Genomic DNA, 13315 nt, shown 5'->3' with positions numbered 1-13315 from the left:
GCAGCCGTAGACACAGCAGGAAGTAGGCATGATCACACAGACTCATACAGAACTGTAATAATTCGTTTCAAAATAGCCATTGGCGTTCGTAGGCGGTTGTTTTGCCTTCTTCCAAAATGGCCGCTTCCTTCCGCCAGCGGGGAGGTGGACCTTTACTTCTCTAGTGTACTTTCCCGCTTATTGTTTGTCTTTCTCGTAACCGGCATTGTAATTTTGAGGTAGGAAAGAATTTAAAATGGTTTGATAGAGATTTATGGCGATTTTTATTATTAATAAAACAATATTTATTCTGGGGACGCTGCGCAACGCAGGCTTCCTCTCGTCGGGTACGAAAGAGGAGCGAAGTTTGAAATTGACTCGAGTCGTAGCTGTGACTGTTTTTCTTCCATATTGGAAGGATACGGCGTTTGAATGTATGCGCAATAAATCCACTTTCAATTTTTATTTAATTTTAATTTATGAATTTTTATTTTTATCGTAGTTTTTGCCGTAAAGTTTTTATTACCGTTTTAGACTTGATTCATCGTGGTACAGATATGTGTTGGTATCCCAAATGAGACTCTTGTAACTGAAATATTTCTTTATTATTATTATTATTATTATTATTATTATTATTATTATTATTATTATTATTATTATTATTATTATTTATCAAATGAGATAAATGATTAAAACGTACTGAACAAGACGCAAATGAGCCTACAAATTGGTGATGCATTCGCACCTAGTTTGAACTTCCGAAAGTTCCAACGATTCAGCTGCATAAAGAAAATTGTTCTATAACTTGTTCACAGCTGGAACAAAACTTTCTATAAAATTGTAGTAAACTGTGTGGTATTGAATCTCACAAAAAATTACTCAAATTAATGACTTTGAAAAATAAATAAACATCCATGTTGGATTAGTCTAAGAATTTCAACAAAAATCCATTTCATACGAAAAGATAGGCATTTGATTTTAGGACACTGAAAGAAAATGCTGTTTATGAGTTGCCTATCATATTTTTTATACATAGACCGATGGCACTGGCAATCTCATGAACCTATCTAGCCCAGTGAATGTGTAAAGCGATAGCCTGTCAGTTGTCAAACGAGTATCGTGGAGGATGGAAAGACTATAACACATTAACATGGGCCTAATCGTGCGTCAAAATTATATATTTGTAAACGCACCTTCTTTACTTAAATTCATTGCTTGCACATCACTGAGAGAGGACATGATTATATGATTATTCAGCACATTATTCCTTATATATAGTCTAATTTTATTTATTAAAAATAGATGAATAAGTAAATGAATAATATATGTTTAAATAAGAAACCAAGGAAGTACAGTCTAGATAGAACTTTCTAGACCGTGGCATGGAACTCTATTTTCGTATTATTATTATTATTATTATTATTATTATTATTATTATTATTATTATTATTATTATTATTATTATTATTATTATTATAACAGCAACGAAGTAGTCCATAGTATCTTATCATTACTGATGCAGAACTCTAACGAGAAACCAGCAACAAATATTATATTTAGAAGCAAAGAAACCCAATTTACCAGAGACTCGGGAACTCTTTCCAACCAGAAATCATTTTGCTAAACCTGAACAAGAAGATAGAAGGAAGAGAGAGAGAGAGAGAGAGAGAGAGAGAGAGAGAGAGAGAGAGAGAGAGAGAGAGAGAGAGAGAGCCGTCAAAGAAGCGTCCATAAGTAAGGGAGGACTTGAAGTTTCCGAAATAAAAACTTTTTTAACAAGGTCCTCCTGGCTCGATTCCACCGAGAGTTGTATTAGAAAGTTATAACGGAAACCATGTTTTGATAAAGGCTCAATACGTGCATGCATATTCGATAAGAGGGCTGCTGAAATGGCGAGTGAAATAAGATGCTTGTTATTCAGTGGGGCATATTTTTTGCTGTTGCTATGAGACTAGAGCTCCAGTGGATAATGTTTCCGGCGTTGCTGTCGTCAGTTGCTTTTGCCGTTGCTCTTAGCAATGGCTTTGAACATTTCTTTAGGCTTTGCTGTTTCCTCTGCAGTGGACGCATCGGAGGGAATGGCTCTGGGAGTATCTCCGTGCAGTTACTTGTCCTGACTTTTGGGGCCAGGACACATTGGTGATCAAATGGGTACTGCATTTTCTGAGCTTCAGAAACTGATCTTGTCACTTTTTGGACAGTTCTTACCCGAGTTTGTTCCCTTTCATATTGAATTCAGAGCAGCCTGTGATGTTACTGTAGTCTGCAGCTTTGATGTTGTTAGGAAGCAGTGTTTCAAGGCATTGATTTTTGTATTCCCTTAGGGTGTCTTCGTGTGTTGTGGATCATACATTGAGTTAAACCATTTGTGTTGTGCTTCGGTATTCTTGTGTCTGTTGTATAAGGGTCTTGTTTTGTTCAGACATAGTTTTTGCCATAAATTGTCACTTGATTGAACTCAGAAAGTATTTCTATTGTAGGTTTTTGTGTTGCTCAAATTGGAATTTGTGTTCTTGACCCTTTCTGAGTAGAGGTCTTGCTAAGACTAAGGTACAAACTACAAAATATTAGGCCTTTGGTCTAGCTGTGCATGTTTAGACATTGCAAAATGCATTGCATTAAAAACTCGTATTTTTAGGTGTGATAGTTTAACACAGTTGTGAGTATTGCTGATGCAGTTGCTCTTTGCAAAGTGACTGATAACCTACATATTGCTTTTAAAGTAGCTATGGGAGCTGCTGTGGATGATGTTATCGGTCTAGTTATGCAATGATTGTTACCATTTACTAAAGAAATGTTGCTTTTTTTTAGGCTCATTTTAATAATGCCTTAGAATCTGGGCGCAGTAGGCCTAATGTCATTAATTGTTTCAATAAGCAAATTACAATTTATTATGATTGTTATTATTTTTATTGAAATGAAAGGGTTAAGTGAATTTATTATTATAAAAATAATAAGATCACATTCAATATATATATAAACACCTTTTCTAGAGACTGCTGTACATCAGAACCCCGGCGGCGGCGTTTAACCATACTCGGTCAATTTTATCTTTCCCCTCCTGATCGATCACGCTCGTACGAAGCCATTGTGGGTGTGAACCTGACCTTGATGGCGGCGCCTTCCCGACATCCCCCCGGGGGTCTTCCAGTTTCCCCGGTCCATACATGAAACCTCTTTCGGCAGCCTAAACAATCCGAATATGACATTCCGCGCTGAATGAATCACCGAAAGTTTTACAAAAAAGGAGAAGAAGAAGAAGAAGAAGAAGAAGGAGCAGCAGCAGCAAGGCGTCTTCTATTCGAGATCAGAATCGAACCTTCCCCTTTCTCGCCCCCAGAAGCACCGTCTCTCTCGCTCCGGGGTCGGTTCGATTTGGAACCCTCCCCATGAATGAGGCAGGAAACGAACTTTCCCTTCCTCTCTCTCTCTCTCCACGTATTTCCGAGCGTGTGTAAGCCTCCTCCTCGATCGAAAAAAAAAATGTCCTCCATCGGAAGTTCGAGGCTTCATGGAAACGAACGGACCGCTCGACCCGACGCCTCCTGAGGCCGTTGGCAGCGCTGCTTGATAAGTGAGGGACCAACCGCCTCATAAAAATGGGTGTGAGGATGGCGAGAAGGAATGGAGTGGCGTTGGTGGAGCTAAAATGAGTCGGTGGTATTCCCACATTCCGATGTATAGAGAGAGAGAGAGAGAGAGAGAGAGAGAGAGAGAGAGAGAGAGAGAGAGAGAGAGGGAGGTGTGGGGACGGGGGCGGGTTGTTATAGGATAGAGACACGGTCGGTATATTTGGGAAATATCTGCGTGGGTGTCTATGGATGGCATTTCATATAGGCCTATGATTTGAGGTCTTGTTGTGCCATACATTTTTATAGTCTAGCGGGGAGAGAGAGAGAGAGAGAGAGAAATTTTATATACTTTTAGTTTTCTAAAAAGAAAACTGTTGTGCCGGCTTTGTCTGTCCGTCCGCACTTTTTTCTGTCCGCACTTTTTCTGCCCTCAGATCTTAAAGACGACTGGGGCTAGGGGGCTGCAAATTGGTATGTTGATCATCCACCCTCCAGTCATCAAACATACCAAATTGCAGCCCTCTAGCCTCAGTAGTTTTATATTTTATTTAAGGTTAAAGTTAGCCATAATCGTGCTTCTGGCAACGATAAGCCAGGCCACCACCGGGCCGTGGTTAAGGTGCTGACAGAATAAAGTGCGGACAGACAGACAAAGCCGGCACAATAGTTTTCTTTTACAGAAAACTCAAAATGGATATGCTTCATCGTAAATGTGACTTCATGACGTCACATACAGTATATGTGACGTCATAAAGTCACGTGATTTTTTTTTAATAGTTACTTCGTATGGGTGAAATGGCATCGTGAAATCAAATCCTACTGTATCCAAACCATCGGATGGTTACCCGAAGTGACAAATCAGTCAATCAATCAATCAACCACCTGTTACAATAATATGACCTCTACAAAGAGAGTCTATACAATTTTCAGGTCATTAAAACGACTGAAAGGGGAGGGTGGGGAAAGGGGTGATTTTGTTTTCTCTGGGATGTGTTTATTCTCTCTCTCTCTCTCTCTCTCTCTCTCTCTCTCTCTCTCTCTCTCTCTCTCTCTCTCCTCGTTCTCCCAATGAATAAATTTTTTAGGGGATGTTATCTCTCTCTCGTTTTCCCAATGAATTTTCTATCTCTCGTTTTCCTAATGAATTTTTGGGGAAGTGTTCTCTCTCTCTCTCTCTCTCTCTCTCTCTCTCTCTCTCTCTCTCTCTCTCAATGAATTTTTTTAGGGGATGTGTTTTTTCAATAGATCAAATCGGCTGTAAGTGGAAGCGATAATATCAAATGTAAAGTTGCAAAAATGGCCCGCAGAATATGATTGAGTGACAAGGGTCCCTGCGACTTTCAGAAAAAAAAAATGGTTTAACTCCATTCCATGATTTGTAAGTGTTGTACTCGTCAATTTCACGACACCAGTTCATTTATTCTTTATGTATTTATATATATGGATGCGCAGACTAAGCAGACGTTAGTGCATGCGCGCGAGCGCGGAAATTGGGTCGTGAATGCACCTACGTATAGGCCTACATGTACTAAGTACTTCTCTTAATGGCGGTCACGTTAGGCCTATGTAGTCCGACAATCGTTTTTAGCTGATAGAGTTGAATTACACACACACACACACACACACACACACACACACACACACACACACACATATATATATATATATATATATATATATATATATATATATATATATATATATATATATATATTATATACAGGATAAGACATTTAATATAATATCTGCGGCGTTTCAAATTCATGTAAATATATGGACAATTTAGCTAAAAAAAAAAAATCGTACTAATGCACCAAGGACTGAAACAGGTGATGATAGGGGATCTTTAAAGTTCTTATCCGCTGAAAATGGAGAGATCAACGTACTCGATGGTAAAAGGCTATCATTATAATCATCACCATAATCATTATCATTATTATAATCATTATCATCATAATCATCCGGAGAAAGCTTAGCTTCAAGGGTGTGGCGATTCCGTCTTCCTTACATCCGTCAGCTCCTTTCATCTTTACCCCCTTCTTCCTGCTAGCATCCTAAGCTGGCATTCTCTCTCTCTCTCTCTCTCTCTCTCTCTCTCTCTCTCCCCTTCGTCATCAAGGGGCGACGTGATGATCGTCGATTGGACCAATTCTTGGGAGGATGAGCAGACATCTTTTGCTTGTTTCCCGCCACGAGCGAGAGAGCGACTTTCGCGCCAAAAGTGACGCTGTTTCTTTTTTTTTTTTTCCATCTCCCAGATAGGCTGATTTGGAAATACACACCGATGCTTCTTTGGTTTTGAATATACGTGGCGTTTCTTTTTCGAAAGAGGAGGCTGTGCAGATTGAGCGGTGGATGTTAGTGCATGCGCGCGCGAGCGAGCTTGGAAATTGGGTTTGAATGCACGTATATACGTAGGCCTATATGTACTTAAAAGTACGCCTTCTCTTATAGTGGCGGGCACACGTAGGCCTATGTGGGTCCAACAGTTGTTTTTAACTAATTGCATTGAGTTGCTTTACTAAGACCTCGTTGTTTGTAACGCATTTAGATAGCAACCGTTCAATGACAATCACAAATCACAAAAATGTCTGGTCTAAACACGACATCTTGCTGTGAAATGATAAATTATTATTATTATTATATTAATAACAGCCCCCGCCCCGGGAACTTCCCTTCGGAGGATATTAGAGGCGAGGAGAAGGGCCAAAATCACACTTTGTATGCAGAGAGAGAGAGAGAGAGAGAGAGAGAGAGAGAGAGAGAGAGACGCCTAAATCTTCCGAGGAATGGGCAAAGAACCGAGGTTATTTTTGCCTGCCCGAGTTCAAGATATGATGCTCGCATTCCATATCTCTCTCTCTCTCTCTCTCTCTCTCTCTCTCTCTCTCTCTCTCTCTCTCTCTCTCTCTCAGTTTCTCTCTTTCTATCTTAATCTTCATTTCTGTTAATCTATCCTTCTCTTAGTCTCTCTCTCTCCCTCCGGCTTAATTTCTCTCTCTCTCTCTCTCTCTCTCTCTGGATTTCTCTCTTCTTCTCTTAATCTTCATCTTTCTGATTTTCTTTCTCTCCTCTTTCTGTTAATCTCTCTCTCTCTCTCTCTCTCTCTCTCTCTCTCTCTCTCTCTCTCTCTCTCTCTCTCTCTCTCTCTCTCTCATTTACTCCAATTCCTCCTCTGTATCAGTCACCGACTCCCTCTCATTTCCTCTCCGAGGGCGAGGTCGCTGACCTCTCCTTAAGAGATGAAATTTCTAAATGAATTTTTTCCTTTTTTTTTTTTAACAGACATCTGCGAAGTTTAATCAGAGGTCTGTGATGTGAATGGGAGAGTCATTAGCTCCATTTATAAGGGGGGAGAGAGAGAGAGAGAGAGAGAGAGAGAGAGAGAGAGAGAGAGAGAGAGAGAGAGAGAGGGGTGGGTGGGGGCGTATGGCCGAGATGGAGTCGCATGCAATAAAGGGCGGCGTCTCCAGTCTTGTCTGTCAGTCTGTCTGTGTGTCTGTTTTGCCTGTCGGTCGCTAGAGGGCGTGCACTGTAGAGGTGAGTGGCCCAGTGTATTTTTATATAATATATATATATATATATATATATATATATATATATATATATATATATATATATATATATATATATATATATATATATATATATATATATATATATATAGCAGAAACCAATAATAATGATGATAATAACAGTAATAATAATAAAACAATAATAATTATATTATATTTACTGTTAGGGGAGAGATAGAGAGAGAGAGAGAGAGAGAGAGCTTATGTATAGTGTCACCCCTGTGGGGTGAGGATTACCTCGTCGAGGCCTTGCCGTTTTGATGAGGCAATGAACAATAACGTCTGCTCTCTCTCTCTCTCTCTCTCTCTCTCTCTCTCTCTCTCTCTCTCTCTCTCTCTCTCTCCCCAGTTGCGGCCCACAATAGTCGATTAATAACGAGGTACAAAAGTAAACGTTTTACACCAACAAATACAATACTGGATTTTAAGGAACAGCGAGAGAGAGAGAGAGAGAGAGAGAGAGAGAGAGAGAGAGAGAGAGAGAGAGAGAGAGAGAGAGAGAGAGCAATCCTTCTTCAGTTGATTGTGTCAGAAAATAGATCAGCATTAAAACCACAATGAATGAAAGGATGAAGAGAGAGAGAGAGAGAGAGAGAGAGAGAGAGAGAGAGAGAGAGAGAGACGGAGAGAGAGAGGGAGAGAGGGAGAGAGAGAGACTCTTGGAACACAGAGGCATGATTGTGCAGCTTAATTAAGGAGTCACATAAGAGGATTTACTTCTGATCAACTTTCCAGCCTTCATATCCTCTCTCTCTCTCTCTCTCTCTCTCTCTCTCTTCCTGTATCACTGTCCCCTTTATGCTTTATTATATTTATTTCCATTGCTTATCATATTCTTTTTTTTTTTGTATTTTGTTGTTTTTTGTAACTCTCTCTCTCTCTCTCTCTCTCTCTCTCTCTCTCTCTCTCTCTCTCTCTCTCTCTCTCTCTCTCTCTCTCCGTGACGGACGTTCTCCAATTCTCCAGACTGTACACCTGACAGGTGATGTTCCTTCTTCGATGACGTCTGAAGAAAAAAAAATGCTCATTATAGGGAAGAAAGGAAGACTAGGGGAGAATTTATACAGTTACATCGTTAAAAATGGGGTTATTTTCCTCATATCTAGGAGTTTTTTCTTGAGGTACTCTCTGTCTGTCTGTCTGTCTCTCACGCTATATATATATATATATATATATATATATATACATATATATATATATATATATATATATATATATTTATATATATATATATATATATATATATATATATATATATATATATATATATATATATATATATATATGTATATATATATATATATATATATATATATATATATATATATATATATATATATATATATATATATATATATATATATATATATATATATATATATATATATATATATACACTGTATATGTTTGTGTACGTGAGAGAGAGAGAGAGAGAGATTCCATCATACATATTTTTCTCCTTAGAGAGGCCACTGTTGAATCCGTCACCATTCGGTTGTCCAATTAACATTTAAGAAACGGTCATGTCTGGTCAGTACTTGAATGGGTAACCACTAAAAAAAATTATAAAAATTATTCTGGCTCACGTATTGGTTTAGTGACGTCAGTGAACCTCACGTGGTGCACTGTAGGCATTATTCAAGGTTCTTTGCAGCGTCCCGACGGCCCCTAGGCTGCAACCCATTTCATTCCTATTACTGTACCTCCGTTCATATTCTCTCTCTCTCTCTCTCTCTCTCTCTCTCTCTCTCTCTCTCTCTCTCTCTCTCTTTCACATGCTTTTCACATTTAGATAAAACACAGAGACCAATCACTTAGCACAGTCCCTCCACAAAAAGAAAAAATAACTCTTAAATAACCACGGGTAATTGAAACGAAGCATCAGCAACCACTCCCAAAATAACAAGGGGCTAGTGAAATCCGGAAAGGAGGGGCGCGGGGGTGGGGAAGGGGAAGGGGGGATGGGATTGCGAGAACGGACTGGGAAATCCTGAGGGATTAACCTAATGGCGGCCAATAATATTGTCGGGGCAATATCTAATACTGTCATGTGTATTGTTGTTTCGTGTGGGTCCCTTCCTCTCGTCTCTGCGTACGTCGTGACGTATGGCAGTATTAGTAGTAGTAATTGGCGGGTTAGTCTTTGTAACGGCTCCCTAAGAAGTAGAAGTAATGGTAGAAGAAAGGATTTGCCTCTGAAACGGCTCTCCAAGACACAGCTTGGTAGACGCGGCTTCCTATGCATAAAGAGAAGAAGAAGAACTAATAGTATTAGTAGTAGAAGGGATTTGCCTATGAAACGGCTCCCCAAGAAAGCTTATTAGATGCGGCTTCCTATGCATAAAGAAAGAAGAAGAAGAAGAACTAACAATATTAGTAGAAAGGATTTGCCTATGAAACGGCTCCCCAAGAAAACTTATTAGACGCGGCTTCCTATGCATAAAGAGAAGAAGAATAAGAACTAATAATGTTAGTAGAAGGGATTTCCCTATGAAACGGCTCCCCAAGAAAGCTTACTTAAAGAGAAGAAGAAGAAGAAGAAGAAGATAAAAGGAAATCAAGAAGCAGAGAGAGAACGATGGAGAGAAGATAGAATGATAACAGCTTATAAGAAGAGGAGGAGGACGGAGAAGAATTTAGAGGAAAGGAAGAAAAAGTAAATCAGAAAGTGTAGGGAACAGATAACATTGCAAAAAAAATTCTGATAAACAATAAGAACAAAATATAAATTAAGTTTTAATAAGATCTTACTTGAAAATTTGGAAAGACAAACTAAAAGAGAGAGAGAGAGAGAGAGAGAGAGAGAGAGAGAGAGAGAGAGAGAGAGAGAGAGAGAGAGAGATAATTGTAGCAACAGGGACAAGCCAACTGTTGCTCCCTCACAACCCCTATTTTCAGTTTACCTTTTATGGTGGGTGACCAAAATTTTATTTATTTGTGTATTTATTTATTTATTTAGGCAAGTTTCTCGTTAAAATGCAGCTTTTATAAGGGGGGAGGGGTGGGGATTGCCAGTGATGGGGGGTTGCTATGACATATTTACTTTTTTTAGAGGGTTTTGTGATTAATCTGGATTTAGGAGAATTTTCTATGGTGTATCCTCAGATATTTGATGTTTGTGTTTCCCCTAATTCCCTAAATTTATCCCTAGATAGGGATAAATTTAGGGAATACATCTATCCCTATTTAGGAACAGATTTAGGGATAAATTTAGGGAATAAATTCATTCCTGTTTAGGGATAAGTTTATTTCGGGATAAATTAAGGGAATAAATTTATCCCTATCTTGGTGTAGATTTAGTGATAAATTTTTAGGTAATAAATTTATTCCTGTTAAGGGATAAATTTATTTAGTGAATAAATTTCTCCTTATCTAGGAACAGATTTAGGGATGAATTTAGGGAACAATTAGGGAATACATTTATCCCTATCTAGGAACAGATTTATGGTGAAATTTAGGGAATTAATTTATCCCTGTTTAGGGATAAATTTAGGGAATAAATTTATCCATGTTTCGGGATAAATTTAGGGAATAAATTTATCCATGTTTCGGGATGAATTTAGGGAATAAATTTATCCATGTTTAGAGATAAATTTAGGAATAAATTTATCTCCATCCCGGGATAGATTTAAGGATAAATTTAGGGAATAAAGTTATCCCTAAATATGGATAAATTTACGGAGTAAATTTATCTCTGTCTAGGGATAGATTGAAGGATAAATATATTCATTCATTATTTCCCCAGCTACGGGGTAATTTCCCTAGATAATGGCGGATGCAATCAAGAAATTCTCCCAAAGATGGATCAGCACATTAAGTAATTCCTGAAGACGCGGATGAATATATCTGATAATACTTTTCTGCATTTAGAGAAATATTCTGGCATATTCCTCAATAAAATAAGCTTAAAATTATTTGATGTAAGCGGAATGTTCGCGAGAATCCTCACTAGTAACGGGAGATATTCTTATAAGTTCTCCAGATGTGGGGAAATATTTTGAGAAATTGTTTTAGATCTGTGGAAATATTTTCATAAATTATCATAATAGATTATTTTAGGCTTAGGAAATATTCTCCTTAATTATCTTAAATCTGGGGAAATATTCTCAGAAATTATTGTAAATTTTTGGAGATATCAGAAATTATCTTAAATTTTGGGAAATATCCTCAGAAATTATTGTAAATTTTGGGAAATATCCTCAGAAATGATCTTAAATTTGGAGAAATATCCTCAAAAATTATTGTAAAATTTGGGAAATGTCCTCAGAAGTTATTGTAAATTTGGGGAAATATTCTCAGAAATTATCTTAAATTTGGGAAATATTCTCAGAAATTATTGTAAATTTGGGGAAATATTCTCAGAAATTATCCTAAATCTTGGGGAAATTCTCAGAAATTATCGTAAATTTGGGGAAATATTCTCTGAAATGATCTTGAATTTGGAGAAATATTTCTCAGAAATTATCATGAATTTGTGGCAACATGCTCAGAAATTATCTTAAATTTGGAGAAATATTCTCAGAAATTATTATGGATACCGGAAAATATTTGCATAAGTTTATAGTTTTTAGGAAGTATTATCAGAAATTTCTTAAGTTTGTGGAAAATCCTTACGGATTCATAAAAAATTATAAACATAATATATAATAAATAGATTCCCGCAGTTACGGATAAATGCATGAAGTAATTCCCGCTAAATATGGGGAATTAATCAATCACTTATATCTTGAGAAACATTCAAAAGAAATTCCCTAAGAATTCCCAAAGAAAGGGGGGAAAATATATTACGGAACTTCCCCAGATACTGAGACAAGTGTTGCCACACCGACCAGACCTGTTGCTTCTCCGGAAGAAGAAGAAGAAGAAGAAGAAGAAGAAGAAGAAGAAATGTGGCAACGAGGAAGCGTACATGCTAATGGTGATCTGGCAACACTGATGATGCCCATATATAATGGGTTAGGATGAAAGCAATTGTGGGGAGGGGGTGGGGCCTGGGGAAGAAGACCCCTCTCCCTCCCTTCCTTTCTTCTTCTTTCCATTAGCATGTAGTAAGACTCCCTCTCTCTCTCTCTCTCTCTCTCTCTCTCTCTCTCTCTCTCTCTCTCTCTCTCCTTCGTGCGTCTCCAAGTTAACGCCTCCATCCCGTAAGATGTATTATTCTCAAGATTTCTGCTACTTGTTGCTCCTCTCTCTCTCTCTCTCTCTCTCTCTCTCTCTCTCTCTCTCCTCTCTCAGGAGGAGAAGGAGATAGTAGTCTTTTTTTTTTTTTTTTTTTTTACTGGGGGCTCCCGACACATCGCTTCGAAGGCCATATATCAGCGTCCCCAAAAAGAGAGAGAGAGAGAGAGAGAGAGAGAGAGAGAGAGAGAGAGAGAGAGAGAGAGAGAGACTGGCCACAAGATTTATTTGGCCAGTCGAGCGCAAAAACAGAGAGGGAGATAGCCTGCCTACCTGCCGAAATGATTTTATATATATATATATATATATATATATATATATATATATATATATATATATATATATATATATATGTATATATATATAGGGAGAGTTCAAGTTGGAATCAGTTCTTATGTATATATGTATGTATATTTATATATAACGTATATATATATATATATATATATATATATATATATATATATATATATATATATATATATATATAACATATATATATATATATATATATATATATATATATATATATATATATATATATATATATATATATATATATGTTATATATATATATATATATATATATATATATATATATATATATATATATATATATATGTTATATATAAACATACATACATATATACATAAGAACTGATTCCAACTTGAACCTCGCGCTTACGCGAATATTCAATAAGGTCGATTTTTCTCAGAATTGCGGAATAACAAAAAAGTAGAATAAAAAATATATATGTTCAAGTGTCCGTTAAGTGCTATCGAGTGCTATCAAGTGCCAACAACTTGATAACAAGTCGGTCACTGCCTCAGCTGTTCTTGAAGTGCAAGCATTGTGCGTTTTGGGAGGTAGCTAAATCTCTCTCTCTCTCTCTCTCTCTCTCTCTCTCTCTCTCTCTCTCTCTCTCTCTCTCTCTCCCAGTGTTTTTATCTATCTGTCTAATGTCGAGTGTAAAAATATTCAATTTTTTGGGGTTTATTTAGATATCTGTT

This window comes from Macrobrachium rosenbergii, chromosome 46 (assembly GCF_040412425.1).
Source record: "Macrobrachium rosenbergii isolate ZJJX-2024 chromosome 46, ASM4041242v1, whole genome shotgun sequence".
In the NCBI taxonomy this organism is placed as follows: Eukaryota; Metazoa; Arthropoda; class Malacostraca; order Decapoda; family Palaemonidae; genus Macrobrachium; species Macrobrachium rosenbergii.
This window is presented reverse-complemented; position numbering follows the sequence as displayed.